Here is a 20,779-nt window from a genome sequence, read left to right as displayed (position 1 = left end):
CCATGATCTTAGTTTTTTTAATGTTGAGTTTCAAGCCAGCTTTCACACTCTCCTCTTTCACCCTCATCAAGAGGCTCTTTAGTTCTTCTTCACTTTCTGCCATGAGGGTGGTATTGTCTGCATATCTGAAGTTGTTGATGATTCTCCCTGCAATCTTAATTCCAGCTTGTGTTTCTTCCAGCTTGGCATTTCTCATGATGTACTCTGCATATAAATTAAATAAGCAGGGTGATAGTATACAGCCTTGTCGTACTCCTTTCCCTATTTTGAACCAATCGGTTGTTCCATGACCAGTTCTAACTGTTGCTTCTTGGCCCGCATACAGATTTCTCAGGAGACAGGTAAGGTGGTCTGGTACCCCCATCTCTTTAAAAACTTGCCACAGTTTGTTGTGATCCACACAATCGAAGGCTTTTGCATAGTCAATGAAGCAGAAGTAGATGTTTTTCTGGAATTCTCGTGCTTTCTCCATGATCCAGCGAATGTTGGCAATTTGATCTCTAGTTCCTCTGCCTCTTTGAAACCCAGCTTGTACAACTGGTAGTTCTCAGTTCATATACTGCTGAAGCCTAGCTTGTAGGATTTTGAGCATAACCTTGCCAGCATGTGAAATGAGTGCAATTGTGCGATAGTTTGAGCATTCTTTGGCATTGCCCTTCTTTGGAATTGGAACGTAAACTGACCTTTTCCAATCCTGTGGCCATTGTTGCATTTTCCAAACTTGCTGGCATATTGAGTGCAGCACTTTAACAGTATCATCTTTTAGTATTTTAAATAACTCAGCTGGAATACTGTCATCTCCGCTAGCTTTGTTGTTAGTAATGCTTCCTAAGGCCCGCTTGACTTCGCTCTCTAGGATGTCTGGCTCAAGGTCAGTGACCACACCAGCATGGACATCAGGGACATTAAGATCTTTCTTGTATAGTTCTTCTGTGTATTCTTGCCACCTCTTCTTTATCTCTTCTGCTTTTGTTAGGTCCCTGCTTTTTTTGTCCTTTATCATGCCCATCTTTGCACTAAACGTTCCTTTCATATCTCCAATTTTCTTGAAGAGATCTCTAGTCTTCCCCATTCTATTGTTTTCCTCAATTTCTTTGCATTGTTCGTTTAAGAAGGCCTTCTTATCTCTCCTTGCTATTCTCTGGAAATCTACATTCAGTTGCTTATATCTTTCCCTTTCACCCTTGCTTTTCACATTCCTTCTTTCCACAGCTATTTGTAAAGCCTCATCAGACAGCCATTTTGCTTTCTTGCATTTCTTTTTCTTTGGGATGGTTTTAGTTGCTGCCTCCTGTACAGTGTTACAGACCTCCGTCCATAGTTCTTCAGGCACTCTGTCTACCAAATCTAATCCCCTAAATCTATTCATCACCTTCACTGTGTACTCACAAGGAATATGAGTGGTTTTCCGTACGTTCTTCAGTTTAAGCCTAAATTTTGCAATGAGAAGCTCGTGATCTGAGCCACAGTCAGTTTCTGGTCTTGTTTTTGCTGTCTGTATAGAGCTTCTCCATCTTTGACTGCAAAGTATATAATCAATCTGGTTTCGGTATTGACCATCTGGTGATGTCCATGTGTAGAGTTGTCTCTTGTGTTGTTGGATCTTTTTTAGATTAAACATACCTAATTCCTTTATCCATTCTTCATTAGATTTAGCCTCTAAATCCCTCACCATCTTTGTTGTTCTTCTCTTTCCAGCTCCTTGGGTCCTTCTTGTATTGTAGCAACCAGAACTGGACACAGTATTTCAAGTGTGGTTTACCAGTGCAGCATAGAACAGAACTATCACTTGTGATCTTGACAATGTATCTCTACTGATACAGCCAAGGATTACATTAGCTCCTATGGCAGCTGTAACACACTGCTGGCTCATGCTGAATCAGTAATCTACCAGGAGGCCCAAATCCTTCTAACAAGTACTACTGCCAGGCCTAGTATGGTCTCTCTCATACCAGTGTATCTGGTTTTTCTTTCCTAAGTACAAAAGTCCACATTTCTTGCCACTGAACTGCATTTTTTTGGATAGGGCCCAATGTTCAAATCTATCAAGAACCTTTTGAACCTTGAGCCTGTTTTCTGAGGTATTAGCAATTCACCCCATCTCAGCTTTGTGTCATCAGCAAAAATTGTTGAGCATCCCTTCTAATTCCAATCTAAACAATTTACTTATAAGATGGCCTATCTTTCATTGTACAATTCTCTTTCCAGCAGCCTACAGCTTCCCTAACTTTCGCCCTTAAATTAAATTCTAAGGAATGTCATCATTGTCCTTTTTTAGATTGGAAATAGGGGCAGCAGGGAAGCCTCTGAGTCATGGAAAGAGATACAATACAGAAGAATATCAGCAGTTGTATTCCCTACCACAGCCCTCAGGCTTTTGAGAAATTGTAAGGCAGATTTGACATAGCATTATGGGATGTGACAGAAAGCTTGACAAGACTCGTCTAGCCCTCTGACCATCCTTGCTTTCTGTTGAATGATGATATTGCCAAGAATAGCTTTAAATGTATTGCCACCAACTCAAGCACTTTGTAGTGCTTAGCCTGTTACATGCAGACTGAGAGAATGGTAGGAGATGGGCACACATGGAAATATGTATCCAACCTCTGCCCCCAGCATCTTTGTCCCAACTTCCTTGCTTCCTGGAACTACCAGACTCCTTTTCCCCTTGGGCGTCCATTTGAAAATGAATCTTTATGAATGAACCAAGGCTTGAATAAAAACATCCTGAATATTTTGTAGGCGTATTTGAAAATGCATCCTTCCTTTTCCAATAACAGCTGCAAAATAAAAACAAAACCAGATTGGCTCATTTGGTTCAGCTCTAATGTACAGGGGTGTCCAATGGGGCCTCACTATAGAATATTGACTCTTCTGTATCTAGGTGAAAAAAATGGCCCTCAAAGAGAAATCTGAGATAAGTCAGTTTCACCCAATGGTCCTGTTTATGAAGATGAATGAGTCTTGTTGACACCAATGACTTGAGGACTTTTGCAAAACACTTCAAAATTCTCTTAGTGCTCAGGGCACTAAGAATATAATACAATGCCATAAAAATCACATGAAGTATTAAAACACATTTTTAAAAGAGGGAAAAGAAGATGATGCCCTAAAAGAGAAACCAGCTATGAATCTTCTAACAAACCCTTGGAGAGAGAAAAATATGGTAGTCCAATGTTCAGGGCAGGGACAGGAGACATTATGATCTTGCCTGAGTCACATTCATTACTTGTAAAGGGGCCTGAACAGGAAAAAGCTCTGATGGATTGTATCCAAGCTTTAGGAAATATGTGTGTGAGCCTTCAGAGTTGCCGAAAGATGTTGGAAAGACCGCAATATCTGCAAAATAGGGAAGCAGAGTTGGGTGGGGGAAGAGACTCTCTACTCTTAAGAGGATAAAAATAAGGACAACTGGATTAGTCTAAAATCAGTGTCAAAAGTTTTTACCTGTTATTTTGCTTTTCTTTTTTCTTCCTGGAAATGGAAAAAGTTGCAAGAAAATCCATATATATTGCTTTTATCTTTTTCTCATATATCTGGAGTTTGGTATGCAACTTTATTTTTTTGAAAATGCAACTATTCCCAACTACATTTTTTAGACCACAGTTTTTCAGATGCATCTTTCCAAAATACACAGTTTTGAGTGGGGTATGACACCATCACTATCTGACACCATCCATGCTGTCACAGTCCATTTTGGCAAATCATGTCCTTTTGCTTCATTGAACTCTGTGGCTGATTCTATTTTCTTCCCTAGCAGAGAATGGCAGTTACTCATGTTGCCCACTCACAATGCATACAGATGCTAGGAGAAGCCAAGAATCACCTTGAAATTCCTTGTACCTCCTTCTCCTTCCAGAGATGGCAATACATACCTTGGGGAAGGGAAAGGTGGATGTAAATACACAGTTTGAAGGCCATGATCAGGTGGCCTTCAAAAGCTTTAGATATGGCTCCAGAGACTTCCAAATATGATTACCAAGTTGCAATTTTTAAATTGATATAGGGTGGAATTCTTCAAAACATTGTTGAAAACTAGTTGTATGAACTGTATTTACTTTTATTTAAATTTGGATATAAAAGAAATGAAATCAAACATAGTTTTAACCCTAAATGCTACATTTTTCAAGTGAGATCCCTGCACTCAAAGGCTAAGTGCAGCTTTCTGGCTGGAAGGAGTTGCATACGCTTGTGGGGATTACAGACTTGTTACACTGAGTGTCATCTTTTTCTACTAGGGATTGTGAGTTGACTATAAATCCCAGGATCCTTTCTGGAAAGGGGCCCCTCAGCATCAGGGAATAGCATGGGATATCAACTCCACAAGGAATTCCTAGGATTTATAATCAGGTTACAATCTCCAGTAGGAAATCACACTATATATTTTGGGTATTCTGGATATTCTATATCTCTTTAGAAGTTTCTACTCACTCTTCCATTCACCAAAAATATATCTCCAAAAAAAAAAAAAAAATCTGGGTGATAATGAAGGGGGAATAGTCAAACACACCTGATAAATAGTCTGTGGGACTTGTAAAAGTATTTAACTGGACCACTTGAAAACCCCCAGTAGGGAGCTTTAAAACTCCATGCAAGAAAGAATTACATCAATATAATATCAAAAATACATAAGCCAGTGTTGTGCAAACTTGGTCACTTTAAGATGTGTGGACTTGAAGTCCACTCATCTTAAAGTGGCCAAGTTTGGACAACACTGACATAAGCTTTCTAGAATCAGGACTTGGTTTTGTTTAGATTTCCATGATTATATGAATTCATCTAACTCATCTTCAGAAAGGCAGCAACAGGGAGGAAAGTAAATCTTCTTTTGAAGAGTCTATCATCCAGGACTTATGCTAATTTTAATCTGAGCATTCCCACACAAGTGGGGCATCCTAGCCATCTCTCAACACAAGAGTTCATCTTTTAGCTTTAGAAGCAGTGACATCGTGCAGTTCTCCTCGCTGTCAGCCATATGTACAGACCTGGCTCTTCCATCAAACAGATGCACAGTTGCTCAAAATGTCAGAGTAGCAGCTGTCAAAATGTATCAATTAGCTAATATGATTTCCAACTGATGAAGAAAAAAACGTCCCGGCTCTTTTTTTGTTGTTGTTGACTTTCAGACCAGTGTCAAGGCTGGTTCTCACAGCTTTCTTTCAAATATCATTAACTATTGATAGCAGATTTTGCACTGGGTTCTGCTCGCTTGTTGTGTGTAGCCTTTTCTTCATATGGGAATAATGCTGTTGTGCACACACAAGAATGACAACTGATCTTAGACAGGGAATATATAACTAAGGGTCTCTCAGCCATGATCTTCAGCGTGTAGCAAAAACCATGGCTGGGATTGTACAGGCAGGAGAAGATTTCTCCAAATCCTTCTTATTTAGGCGAAGAAAAATTTATCTGTTGATTTAAACCCAAGCTTCAGAAACTGTTGGAGGGCAGGAATCTGAGAGAAATGGAAGGAAAGATATCTGTAATCCTTAGGGATCATCTGAACTAGAGACCCAGAAATTCGGGATGGAGAGAAATCTGGTTCTACCTTGTTACCAGGTAGAGGTAACTAATTTGTTGAGGGGGAGGGTCAAAAAGTCAAGATAGAAGCTGAAACCATGTGATAGAAGCCCCACTTCCTAGAATGAAGAGGTTTTAATGTAGAGTTCGATTTAATTTCTGGCCTCCAAACAGGCCCATTTAAAGCAAAATGTTTCAGCAAAATGATTTCTTTTTTAAAAATCACTTTTATTTAGACATTTGGGTCATCTTATTTTATTGCAGAATTTTTCATAATTCTGTGGCTTTTAGTCCCACTGGCTGACATCATTCTTGCTTTTCTTCCAATTGTCCTGTGTAAGATTTCCTTTGAATGCTGTTTTTTTCCCCCTTATTTGAGGCTGATCATCTATTTTATAGTAGGACTTTCTCTGGGTTTTCTCTGTAACTCTGATCAGGTTAAGCAATTAGACGTCTGTGTGGGTATGATTTAGCGCTGGGGTTTGCAGGAGGAAGCGGCCTGGCAGCCTTTTAATAGATACCAAATTGGGAAAGCAATCAAAGTTCATGATTTTGCAGGCTATTTTTAAAAAAAATATAAAACTGGGAGGCATATTTAGTCACTGGATGCTGGTTGTATTCAGAGATATTCTGGAGGAGCAACTACTATATAAGCAAACCTATGACCCCATTCTGTAAATGCCATTATCTGTGTCATCTTATTAGCTTAGTAAATCAGGGCCCTTTTTCTTTTTCATGCTTTTGTCACCCCCTCAGTTCAATAATTTATTAATATGTTCAACCTGATTTTATGGGCTTTATCCCCAAGTGGCAATTGAATGGAATTGAACAATTGATTTCATGGGTAGAATTTTAAATATAGAAGTAGAACTAGGAGTCCCATCTGTTTCCTCCCCACTGTTCATAAAATTCTGAATCCATTGCAATGGCAAGCTTTAAAAAAATAATTGCAAATGCTTCCAAAATAATTTTAATAATTTTTTTTAAAGTTGGCTGTAGAAAGGATGGCAATCTAACTGCAGTAACTCAGCTATATGGCACGTCTAGAGATGTTGCATAGACTAATGCTTTCAACTCTCCAACTATGGAGATCCAGATAACAGTGTCCTCTATTACTTTTTCCAGATACAAATCTATTTCATAAACAAGAAACATCATGTCATCCAGCTTTTTCTGGAAGAGATGACACTTTCAGTCATGAATCTTCCTGAAAAAATTCTCAGGACTCAAACATTTCAAAAGAAGGGGAAGAAGTGGTTGGCTTGGGGGGAAAAAACGATTTGTTTCTTGTTTGTTTTTAAATCTGCAAACAGTCTCCACCAGGGGTGGAAGTGGGGACTTTCAACAAATTCTAGACTTTTCTCCTCCCCCCTCCAGCACCTCCTCCTCAAGTGAATATCCTAATTTTTCTTCCAACTTTATAGGAAAGATTTTGGCTCTTGCTGTAGAAGCCTGAAGCATGCATCTGAAACTCCTGGAAGCTATTAATAGATCTGACGGGTAGGAGCAGTTAAAATAGTATTGTCTAAAGCAAGAGTGCTCCATCTATAACTATAGTTGCATGGGGCCCTCAAACCTCTCCTTGGGGTTCCTGGATGCTACCCTGATCATGCTACTAAATTGAGGCCATATGTTTGCCTGAAATCAGGGAAGCTGGAAATATATGGATACAATAGGAAAAGTAAGTTTTAAAAAATCCACAAGAAAGTCTGCTTCCTCTATCTACAGGGAAAAATAAAAAATCCGTATGTAAATAACTTAGCTTTGCTGACTTTCTATCTTACCCATAATGGTTTTACCCCCTTTAAAAAAAGTTCTATGCATCTCACAACCAATGAAATATTGCTAATTGTTATTTATTTATTAGCTTTATATACCACCTTCCTCCAAGAGCTAACAGCAGTGAAGCACTCCTTCAATTTCATGCCCCCCACCAACCAATCTTGTGAGTTAAGTTGGGCTGAGAGAGAGGCTGATCCTAAGTCAACCAATGAATTTCTATGGCCAAGGATCTCCCAGAGGTAATGTTAACCCTAACCCTAAATCTAGTCCCACAGTTTAATTTCTGCACCATGCTAGCTTTATAGTAAGTGTTTTCTTTTAAACTCCATCAATTACAATTTATCCTGGATGATTAAAAAAGATGATTCTATTAGAGTTTCTTCTTATAAGAGCAAAAGATTTACACTGAATAGAAGTGGGATATGTAAGCAAATATTATTCCAAATAAGGAGAAACAAATATACAAAAATTAATCTTCTATCTAAAGAAATGCTGACTGTGGTAAAAATCCATAGGCAGATACAATTGCTTAATAAATATGCATGTGTTCTTTTTGGCTATTTCTCCTGTAGTTGGAATCTATCAAAATATCAAGATTTTAGGGGCATGAGGGTTGGCTAAAAGAATTATTATACTATATTGGAAGTTGAAATCTATGCCTGACTTGCAGCAGCAAATTGGCAGATATGTGTTATTTGTGAACATCTGAATTAGCCTTTTTTTTTTTTTTAAAACAAAAGGATAAGGAAGATTTTGAGCAGTATGTTTAAACAATTCTTGTGTTAAAATGATTCTTCAGTTTATGACACAATGTCCAGACTTTTTTTTTCATTCTCTTTTAAAATCCTATGCTTATCAGTTCTGCGGTTGTGTTGATCCCCCTTTGCAGTCCTTAGTCCCCCTCCCCTCATGCTCAGTGAAGCCTTGGGGAACCAAAGGATTGTCCACCCCTGCACTTTTTAATAGCAAGGCCCGCATTGCACTTCTACCACCATTGCAATCCCATCTTTTCATGTCAGTCACATAATTCAAAATGCAATGACTGTGGATGAAGATTTTCCATAGCCTGCCAAATCAAATGACGGGGGGGGGGGGCAAGCAAAAGCAAAAATAGGTATTTATTTTCAGCATTGTGCTCTTTCCACATGCCCCCACTCCCTTTGTATGTGAGAGAGAGAACCCAAGAGAGGAGCACATCTGCCATGCAAACTAATGCTTCTTTTCCTGGGTCTGATATTGCTTTATATAGAGGACTTTTTTTTTCTAGGCTGTGAATGAGATCATCGCTTGCCTGTAGGTTCTTATCTGATCTGCATAATGGCTGCTTATGGCATTGCTTGCTCCACACTGCTAGCTGCCTGATAAATTTTCCTAATCTGTGCAATAACTTGACTTCATTCAGATATCTTATCAGTCTTCTTATTTGGGAGTAAGCTTTGCTAAACCCATGGGGACTTAGTTCTGAATAGATGGATCTTGGCTGCAATCCCAGCCTCTAGCTGGGCATGAGCTCTGTTAACTATTGCAGTCATCTAACTAAGAAATCACCATGTCATGGATTGCTGTAATGAGGCCATCTCTGTCCAGGCAGGGCCATTATGGTGCAAGCTGGTAAAAGGTAGATTGTGTCACAGAAGACATTTTTGCATGAAATGATAGAGGTGAATCTAGAAGCGCTCCCAAGAATATGACCCTTCTTCTTTTCAAATAGGCTGAATGCTGCTCCTCTAACAGATAAATAATCCACAAACATCTTGTTCAAATTGAGTTTCAGTTTGTTGGCCCCCATGCTGTCCTTTACCACAGTGAGACATTGATTGAACATTTTCATCGCCTCACCTGGAGCCAATGGAAAGAAGAGATAGAGCTGTGTGTCACCAGTATATTAATAACATTAAGACCACTCTAAATCTTCAAATGATGTCTCCCACTAATTTCTTGTAGATGCTAAACAGAATGGAATGAATTATAAATAGAATTTATAATCCACAGCCGTGAAGTTAAGCAAATATCCCCCAGCACCATCTTCTGGATGTGGTCAACCAGGTACCAGCAGAATAACTGCGAGGCTATTTCATCCACACCTAACTCAGTCAACCAGAAATCCAGCTGTCAATGGCATTGAAAACTATTGAAGATTCAGGAGAATTAATGGAGTCTCACTCACTCAAGTATTTATCCAAGAATGGGAAGTTGTCCACCAATCTACAATTATTCATATATTTTGGGTCCAATTATTTTCTTTTTCAGGAGTGGTCTTGCTATGGCCTCCTTTAAGGAGTATTTGTCCTAAGGAAGAATTTATAACCTCTTAGATATAGAGAGTTAGATATAACTGAGCACCAACTTCCATTAGATGCAGTAAGGCTTGAAGGACAAAGGACAAACAATCACCATATCATCACCACAGAGTGGACTCAGTTGTGATCATTTGCTGTTATTTGCTCAGATAGCAAGATTTCCTCTCCTTGTGTTATGGTCCTCTCCCAACACACTTCATTATTCTTGGATGGAATATATCCCAAGGGTTGGAAGAACTCTTTAAAGTGGCAGAAGATGCTCAGGAGTGATTGACAGCTGCTCAGATCCTCTCCATATTCCACAGGGAGACTAAGTCTTCAACAGTGGTGGCTACCATACCAGTTAGAAAAAACCCTTCAAAGCCCTCTGAAATACATTCTCCTCCAGAGATGGATAATTCTAATCAGTCTAATCAGACAGTAATAATTGCTTCACATGTAAACTTCAAAAGGAAATGGACTGATAATGGCAAGACAGTGCTGCTTTGCTCTGGTAGAGAAACTACTGTTGTGAAGTAAAGTGCTGCAGCTGCTCCACCCTCATAGTTAGTCATTGCTGCTTCACAGAGACACTTTGGAGGGATCTTTGCTTGACACCTTTGTCAAAGCAAGCTAACTTTCCAAAGTTCTGAACAGCTCTAATAACACATTTACAAGAGAAAACTATAAAGAATCGGAATGCAGACTTTGTATGTTTCTTGTTAACTGAAAAATGAATGAAATGAAATCTATGAAAACCAGTAATCCAGACATGGCCTGGATTTAGATGACCTCTGTAATCTTTGACCTATGCCTCAGGATAATTGTGAAAATAAAAACGGGGATAGAATGCAATGTATGCTGCTCTCAGTTGCAAAGGAGAAGGAATTGTGTCACAACGGTATGTTGGTTCCTGCTTGTCTTCATCTCATGTGTCTATTTTCACACATTCACAATGAAGGGAAGGATACACACTTATTCGTCCATCATGGGAAGATTTTGACTGATGACTCTTCCAAAATAGCCATAGGATAAAACTACAATTGAACAGTCTCATTTGCACCTTTTGTTGGAGATAGTTCATCACAATAAAGAGAGAAGAACTCATAATTTACTATCTTTCTTGAAATCTTGTTTTAGCTCCTATAAAATTGACTATTGGTCACAATTACGTTGCAATAGATATTCAGATGGGATCATTGCTATGGCTATTTTAGTAAGCTAAAAAAAGTGTCTTTTTTAGTGTCTCAAAAAGCTGACGTTGGGGAATGAAAGTGATGGCATGGTCTTTGGACACCTGCTTTTTAGACTTTTGTATCATACTCATGCCTGCTGGCTCTGAACAAGGAGAAGAAGAAGAAAAATGCCATTTTTTATTTGACAATATTTCTACACTGAAAATAAAAAGAAAATGGGAAACCTGTCACCTCAGAAGCTCAGAACTGTACTGCCAGTGTGAAAATCTGCTAGAGGCAAGAACAAGAACACCACACTGTTGTATTATAAGAGCTTGGGGGTGGATGAACTCTACAGAAAATAATAATTAACTTGATAGAACAATTAAAAGAGGTAGGCATTTTACATTGATTCATTTTTCTAATGAATAAATAGAAGCCATATGGTAGAGGGATAAAGAAAAGGAACAACTCCTATATCAGTGGGTTTGATGCCTGTTTAGATTCTGCTGAGCCACAATTTCCATAACCACTATGCCACGTTTGTTCCAGTAAATACCAGGAGAGTGGGATAGGTAAGGTGGGAGGTCCTTTCTCATTTTTTAATAAGGCTATCTCTAACTTAGGCAGAACAAAGACAGCCTGTCAAGTAGATGTAGGATGCAGTCACTCATAATACATTGAGAAACCCTGGAAAAACAGATGGGACTAATGCCCAAGAAAGTTGAGTTTGTTGGAGTTCTCAGCCTGTGTCCCAGGAGATGCAGATATGGAGAAACATGAGTAGAGGTGTTCCAAGAGAGTAAAGACAATGGACAGGCAAGAGTCTACTTTCCTAAGGGCTTATTCTGAGAACTGAAAGAATGCAGCACATAAAATCCCAGCACTGGACTTTTTAAACTGGCATTCAGTTCATCATGGGCTAGTTCAACAAGGAAATCATTTTATTCTCGGCGGGATGGTTACCCAACTTTGCTTATCATTGGGGCGTGGGGGATCATGATACTGCAGAATCTGAGGACTGGAATAGCTGATTGGCAAACATGATTACATCTGGAAAGGACTGACTTCTGCTAATTGACAAGCTTTTGTATGGCACAACTCCAAGGGTTTCCAAAACCAGAAAATGGAAAATAAGAGTTCACCTTTCCACCACTTACTTTTTTGGCTGCCAGGTTCGGCATGCTTTCTTTAGACTTAACAAGCATATCTTCTTAGAAAATGATGCAGAAATATGAAGCCAAAGTGTGATTGAAACTTTTAAAGTAGTCACTCGCTGGCAATATTCTAGGATATACAGTGGTACCTTGGGTTACGAACGCCTCTGCTAACGAACTTTTTGGGTTGCGACCAGCTCCGGCGGCAAAAATTTACCTCGGGTTATGAACTCCGCATTGCGTTACGAACCGGATCCGCGGCCATTTTCCACCGTGACATGTGGTCCGCGGCCATTTTCCGCCCGTTCCACATGGTCCGCGGCCATTTTTCCGCCCGTGCCACGTGGTCCGCGGCCATTTTTCCGTTTCTGCCACGTGGTCCGCGGCCGTTTTTCTGCCCGTGCCACATGGTCCGCGGCCGTTTTTCCGCCCGTGCCACGTGGTCCGCGGCCGTTTTTCCGCCCGTGCCACGTGGTCCGCGGCCGTTTTTCCACCCGTGCCACGTGGTCCGCGGCCGTTTTTCCGCCCGTGCCACGTGGTCCGCGGCCGTTTTTCTGCCCGTGCCACGTGGTCCGTGGCCGTTTTTCCGCCCGTGCCACATGGTCCGCAGCTGTTTTTCTGCCCGTTCCACGTGGTCCGCGGCCGTTTTTCTGCCCTGACGCATGGTCCGCGGCCGTTTTTCCACCCCTGATGCGTGGTCTGCGGACGCCGGAACAGATTAACAGTAATTACATTGAACCTTATGGGAAAATTTGCTTCGGGTTGCGACCAAATCGGGTTGTGACCAGAGTCACGGAACGGATTAAGATCGTAACCCGAGGTACCACTGTAGATGATAAGGGTTGTCCATTAAAGAAGCCTCCACTTCTCTAACCTTATTGCAAATAAGCACCCACATTTCTAACAAGCTGCCTGGCATACTTGTGTTGCTGTAAAAGCACCCAGAGATGAGTGACTGAATCAGGTGGAGGTGATATGCAGGTCCAACTTTCCATGCATGAAGCATTCAGGGAAAGCACCATTGTTCAGATAAAGGTCATGTGTGAGGGCATATTGTACTTTGGAACCACCAGTTCCATTAGATGACACCTCTCTCCTCTTCCTATTCCTCCAGAATGAAGAATTGGTCATTTACTGCCAGAATCTCCCCTATGTTTTGAGTCATCCTGCTTGCCTTGAAAATCTTTCACCCTTTTCTTGTCATAGATCCTCAATGCCTAAAGGTGGTTTGTTAAGGAAAATGAAGATTTGGAGCTAATGCAAGTGAGTCCATGACTATACCTATCTATGGAATTTTCAAGGCCTGTCAGATATAAAACCATATGATAAAAAAAATACTGTACTTGCTTGACCCTGTCAGAGTCTGCAAGGCTCAAATCCCAATCCCAGTAAATCCTCTGGAGACTAGTTTCTTCCAGTAAAGATTTCTTTATTGAGAAGAAGCATTCAGCATTCCATAGATTGCTGAAACTGACAACCCGCGCTTGTTGGCTTCCCTTTAACCCCCCTCCTTGCTTTCAAGTTTCAGTTCTTTCGTGCCTCTCATTGGATCTTTTTCTTGGTCTCACACCTTTCTTGACCTTGCAAATTCCTGAGTACCTGATAACACCCCATCTGTCATTTTGTGTACTTAACAGTCTCCCCCCCTCTTTTTATGGCAGGAATGAGCAAGCAGCTACTAAAATAACACTTCTACTTTATAGCAGGAATAAACAACCATTCTAGGTAAACTAATAGTTCTAATAACTCTACTAATCTTATTGATTGATTGCGAGGATCCTGACAGGACCAACCAAACCAGGATCATCTTCTGCCTGCTTAGGTTGATTCCATGCAACACTGCATGCATAGTTTTGGGATCAGTATCCTGCCTTCTGCTCTACAGCCTATTGCTATTATAAGCTGCAGGTGCATAAGAAGGAACAATGCTGTTCCTGCTATAAAGGCTATAGTACCAGAATCTTGAAAGCCTATGTTTTCCATCCCTTCCCTTTTATACCCTCGAGCAGTGTTTCTGAACCTTGGCAACTTTAAAATGTGTGGACTTCAATTCCCAGAATTCCCCAGGCAGTGCACTCCCACACAGTTTTGGGAGCTGAAGTCCACACATCTTAGTTGCCGTGGTTGAGAAACACTGCCCCAGAGAGTCAGGCGGAGCTCTTAGAAGGTAACGTCAAACTACCTTTACCAAGAAAAAGGCATAGATATGTCCATTAAGATTCAAACTTGGCTTGAAGGCTTCTTTACTTTTACATTTCAAGCCAAAAAGAATCAGAAAATCTGTTAGTCTCCAAATTGTTTTCACATATCTCTGGGGTGTTTTGAAGGCACTGGATTCAATTCTATACCTTGACTTACTTTGGAGGTTTGATTCAAAAATTCCAATTGAAGAGGGTTTCAACTTTTATTTTAATCATACCTTGGAAACTATTGGATAGCTTCTGTGTAACATTCACTGTTTTGCTCCTTAAAAACCTCTACAATCCTCAGGAATATTGTAGACATCAAGGACTTGCTGCAGGATAAGAGACCCATGACACCTAATAATTTAGATTAGGTGGAAGGAAATAAATTGCCCAAACAAAAGTTCAAAAAACTGAGAGCCCAGCTAAAATGAATTCAGACTGGGAAGCACTCAAGAGTCAGTGAGCATGCTTTGCAATATAACAGAGTTTAGGAGCTAAAAGACCCAAGTTTTAAAGCAGGAACTCTCTTAAAGTTCATAAGGAATATACAAGTATTTCTGTTTCAGAAATCTAACATATGGGACATAACTCACCCCACCCAGACATGCACTTTGTCCTTTCTGAACCTCCTGACTTTTTCTTTTTTCTGGTGTGAAAAGCCATCACATCCAACCAGCATTCTTCCAGCCTTGGCCCTTATTAGTTCCTGAAAGAAGTATTGTTCAAAAAGAGTAGGTTTATGATTTAGAGATTCAGTTTCGTTCACTGAATTAACAATAGATTTCAAGGCTTGAAGGGAAAGGAATCCAAGTGTTAAATTCATAGTTTTAAACATCTGATCATACAAAACATGGCTGAATAGAATTGTGCACTGCAACCGGGAAGATGGCATACAACCATAGAACATTACACACACACACACACACACACACACACACACACACATCAGAGAGCTGAGAACTTTTTCAAAAAAGTTGGTTGATTGTCTTAAATGTCCAATGTACTATGGAATACTTACATCCCCTTTATTTCCAAAGAAAGGGAAGCAGTTTGCCAGCTCACGCTGTTTATGGTATTGTGAATGTTTCTGAGCTGTAAATAATACAATCTCTTTATGTGTAGGAAAGAGGCTGAGTAAACTCAGCATGAGGCCGATTTGTACAGAAAATCCAAAGCAAAACATGGCATGGTGACAACAATGGCCATGGATTGTGTATATGCGTGCGCATGTGTGTGTGCGTATGTGGGGGGAGGGGAGAGACATAAAATACTCTTCCGACAGCTGAGTCAACCAACTGAAATAATGCGTCCCAACAACACTGTGTCAAGAGCTCTGTTGCTATTTATTCTAGTGATCAAAGGTGAACCTGTGAAATATTACACAGCCAGATTTGATCATTTCACCATTACTGTATACTTGCTCTAATATACAACAATCACCGTCTGTTCATTTTTTACTTTCTTTATTTAGAAGACAGCCTTAACATATACAGAGATTGGTGGTAGGTCTGGCTTGACAGAGTTGGAGCATTTTGGCTGTCTACCACAGTTTATGTTGTCCTATGTGCTGTCTATGTGGGTATTCACAATAGTGTCTCAACGGGTCTCTTTCTTGTTTAATTGTGTGTGCTACTGCTAAATTTTTTCCCCACTTGATGCTACTGTAAAATGAAGTGTGATTTACTGGAGACTGCAACAGTTGTTCCTAAAACATATCATGGGAGATCTTGCCATCTATATGTGATATGGCAGGAGACCAATCCATGGAAAATTCTACGTCTGCTGTTTCTGCTCTTTTTTTTCACTTATTTATTGAGGCTTTTACAGCTTGCCCTACTTATGTACAACAAGTCCAAGTCCAGACTACACTTTTCTAAAACTTGAAGGAAAGAGAAAAAGGAAAGGTGCTAGTGTCTCTGACTAGTTAAACTGAAGAGGAGGGGTAGGTAACAATAGGTAAGTGTGTTTTGGGAAAAAAAAGAATTCAAGAAAGAGAAACTGGAAATGAACTGTCCAGAAATACGGGTATGCAAAAACATTTTACCTATGGCTTCATCAATCATGTTGTTCCTAAACATTTCATGTGTACAAACTAGAAACTCCTCTCCTACCATCTCTTCATTGTGGCATCTTGGAGAAGGTAGTCCTGCTAGTTATAGTGTAAATGCATTTAAGTCTGTTCATTACTTGGTGTTATGGATTCAGACATAGAGCTACAATAACAAGTGAGTATGGTAATGGAGGCATTCTTAGGATTGGACTGGAAAACCTCATCTAGATTAATCTCTCTGGATTTGAGGTGGAAAGCTGGCAATGCCTCTCCTGAATACTGAAAGTGGGCAATAACAGGCTGATGAATTCATGGATAGTTGGATTTAGTTATTAGATGGCTGATAAGGATGCTGTCCCCTGTGTCCTGATGCCGATCCTGAAGAATGGAGGAAAATGCAAACCTGAGAGATGAGTATTGTGAGCTGAAGTTCCTTTCCTAATAGGTCACAGATATGTTCTGACCTAGCTGAGTTCTCCAGAGAACTTTCTATAAATTAGATATTTACAGTATGAAGAACTGAACACATGTGGATGATGTTTTCTGAATGAACAAGGTATTAGTAGTATCCTGAAAAGCTAACTGCAGAGACTATTGGTTGGTTTACTTCTAAACCAGAACACTATTGTTCTAGCATAGGAGTCCCTGAGATTTTGAATTTTAAGAGCCTATTATGGTCATAATTCCTGCCATGGAATATATGGCCAGTCACAATATGCATTTACCAGAATGCCACATCTTCTATGATGCTTTCTGCTACCTCTGCTTCCTTCTCCCCCCTCAACCCCCCAACCCTACATGGGCACATCCAAATGAAACATTGAGTTGCCGCCCCTATCATTTTTCTTTTCTAAAAATGCTTCCAGGATATATAAAGGCATCCTTATGTCTCTTTTATTAGAATTGAAGATAAGATGATGGCACATGCCCATTTGAGAAGAATCCATAACTGTAGGATTGGATACTAGGTTTAGACTGATTTGAAAATCAATATCCCAGATACGTTGCTTAAGATGACTCCTGGCATTTCAACCCTAATGGACAGAGAGTCTCCAAAGAGAGTCTGAAGGACTGGAGTTTGCTATGAACTCTTGTTAGCCAGGTTGATTTAAAACAGTCTTTGAGAACCAGTGGAGCCAGACCCACAGGGGAAAAATCAATTTTAACCAGAAATTAAGGAGATAGAACCAAGTTCTGGCACCCACAGAAACATCACCAGTGGGAGTTGAATACTCTTAACATTTGGCAGTCACCTCTTTCCTCTGTAGGACAATGTCACTTCTCTTCTGTCCCTACATCCTTCAGCTCTAGCAGTCTCCTTGCTACAGTTGGGCAAAAAAGTATTTAGTCAGCCACCAATTGTGCAAGTTCTCCCACTTAAAAAGATGAGAGAGGCCTGTAATTTTCATCATAGGTATACCTCAACTATGAGAGACAAAATGGGGAAAAAAAATCCAGAAAATCATATTGTCTGATTTTTAAAGAATTTATTTGCAAATCATGGTGGAAAATAAGTATTTGGTCACCTACAAACAAGCAAGCTGTCTGGCTCTCACAGAACTGTAACTACTTCTTTAAGAGGCTCCTCTGTCCTCCACTCGTTACCTGTAGTAATGGCACCTGTTTGACCTTGTTATCAGTATAAAAGACACCTGTCCACAACCTCAAACAGTCACACTCCAAACTCCACTATGGCCAAGACCAAAGAGCTGTTGAAGGACACCAGAAACAAAATTGTAGACCTGCACCAGGCTGGGAAGACTGAATCTGCAATAGGCAAGCAGCTTGGTGTGAAGAAATCAACTGTGGGAGCAATAATTAGAAAATGGAAGACATACAAGACCACTGATAATCTCCCTTGATCTGGGGCTCCATGCAAGATCTCACCCCATGGGGTCAAAATGATCACAAGAATGGTGAGCAAAAATCCCAGACCCACATGGGGGGACCTAGTGAATGACCTGCAGAGAGCTGGGACCAAAGTAACAAAGGCTACCATCAGTAACACACTACGCTGGCCGGGACTCAAATCCTGCAGTGCCAGATGTGTCCCCCTGCTTAAGCCAGTACATGTCTGGGCCCGTCTGAAGTTTGCTAGAGAGCATTTGGATGATCCAGAAGAGGATTGGGAGAATGTCATATGGTCAGATGAAACCAAAGTAGAACTTTTTGGTCTAAACTCAACTCGTTGTGTTTGGAGGAGAGAGAATGCTGAGTTGCATCCAAGAACACCATACCTACTGTGAAGCATGGGGGTGGAAACATGCTTTGGGGCTGTTTTTCTGCAAAGGGACCAGGACGACTGATCCGTGTGAAGGAAAGAATGAATGAGGCCATGTATCGTGAGATTTTGAGTGAACACCTCCTTCCATCAGCAAGGGCATTGAAGATGAAACATGGCTGGGTCTTTCAGCATGACAATGATCCCAAACACACCGCCCGAGCAACGAAGGAGTGGCTTCATAAGAAGCATTTCAAGTCCTGGAGTGGCCTAGCCAGTCTCCAGATCTCAACCCCATGGAAAACCTTTGGAGGGAGTTGAAAGTCCGTGTTGCCCAGCGACAGCCTCAAAACATCACTGCTCTAGAGGAGATCTGCATGGAGGAATGGGCCAAAATACCAGCAACAGTGTGTGAAAACCTTGTGAAGACTTTCAGAAAACGTTTGACCTCTGTCATTGCCAACAAAGGATATATAACAAGTATTGAGATGAACTTTTGATATTGACCAAATACTTCTTTTCCACCATGATTTGCAAATAAATTCTTTAAAAATCAGACAATGTGATTTTCTGGATTTTTTCCCCCATTTTATCTCTCATAGTTGAGGTATACCTATGATGAAAATTACAGGCCTCTCTCATCTTTTTAAGTGGGAGAACTTGCACAATTGGTGGCTGACTAAATACTTTTTTGCCCCACTCTACATGAACATGGTCTGTGTGCGGTGGTAATGGTGAGAGCTGGGAAGGAGACTTTTTGCAATCCAGAAGGCTACCACTTGAGGGTTCCAGACAAGTCACAATATTTCCTTCATCAATGTCCATTGTCAGATCCAGTGATCCAGTTCTTATCTGCTGATTGTTTACTTTTACTGGGACATTCTTCCCAACTGATACTTAAGCTTTTCAGGCTTGTTTTCATTTGTGGTTTTTCATTCTATTCTTTTGTTTGCACAGAATAAAAGGTGAAAAGCATTTTCTTTTAATACATAAAGCCCCTCATTTTTCTTTACTCATGAAGAAATGCAGACCAAAGCTCATTTGAAATCATATAATGTTGAGGGTTCACATAACTATTGCCTCTTTTATATCCCATCCATCAATACTATTGGTGATGATGGGGCTGAATAAAATCTTCCCATTTCCTTTTATCCTGAAGCTGTCTTACAGATTCATTTATCTTGAGACCTTTTCATTGGATATCATTTTTTTTTTTTTACTGTACCTATTTGCTTCATTTTTATTTTTGGTTGCCTGAGCTCTATATTTAGTTGTGAAGCAATATGTAAAGATTGCTTCCAGAATTTCATTTTGGAATTATTTTAACAAGAATAATATATTTTTCTTTAATTCCTTAGATAAAAAGTCACCCATTGCCCTTCAGGGATAATGCTTTGGATAAGACACAAATCCTACCTTATATGAATTCACAGTGAGGGTAGCAAAAAAGGAACAATTTTCTAGTTCAACTGCATCCTTACAGTATTGCCCTGTAAGGCTAGTGAATGGTAGTGAATTGGCTTTACTTTCAGAACCAAAAGGGAATCAGACATATCTTCAGGGCTTGCTGTGGTGAAGTTCCAAGATATTGTGAGGGAACAGTCACTAGTATCTGGCATGACCTGGATTCCATGGTCAGTGAAGTTACATTAACAGAAATATTTAGAGAACCATCTTGCCCAATAGCCTGGGCTATCTTAGACTTGGAAGCAGTAGATTACTACAACTGCTAGCATCCCCTTCCACCCTCCGGGGGAGATGGTCGACATACAAATTTAATAAATAAAATAAATAAAAATGAAATTAAAAGTGCTGAAGTAAGTGGTTTCCAATCTCCTCTGTGCATTTTTGGATAAGGTGGTTTCTAGGCCATTTCACTCTGACTTTAGGCCTGTCTTAGGGATAGAAATGTTGTCCCATGAGATGATCTCTGCTGAAACGCATGGGGAGCACAGCCCTTTTGATTCTCATGGATCTTTCAGCAGCTTTCAAAGCCTTCAGTCATGATATTCTTTTGGACTGTCTGAGCTGGGACTTTGAGATATTATTTTATAGTCCTTCCCCTCTTACTTGACTGGCTCTTTCCAGAAGGTGGTGCTGGGGGATTATAAATAGGCTGATAAATTGTATCGTAGGGATCCTTAATTCCTAATTTTTCTTCCCCTCTATTTAACTTCTGCAAGAAACTGCTGGATGGTCAGTTAAGGAAGTGGCTGAGTTGACAACAATACTGTACGTAGATGATGCTGAGCTTTACCTCTCCTTCCTTTTCATATAACCCAAGTCATGAATTTAATGAAGTTGAGTTAAATGAAAGGGAAGGAGAGATAAAGCTCAGTATCAGTATGTGTATTGTTGTCAACTCAACCACTTCCTAAGTACCAATAAAATAAAGTTCAACCTAGACAA

This window comes from Python bivittatus, unplaced genomic scaffold (assembly GCF_059951505.1).
Source record: "Python bivittatus isolate LINGU-HERP-01145 unplaced genomic scaffold, Pbiv_v1 ctg000840_np1212, whole genome shotgun sequence".
NCBI classification, from domain to species: domain Eukaryota; kingdom Metazoa; phylum Chordata; class Lepidosauria; order Squamata; family Pythonidae; genus Python; species Python bivittatus.
The sequence above is the reverse complement of the archived record's forward strand: the minus strand, read 5'-3'. Positions refer to the sequence as shown.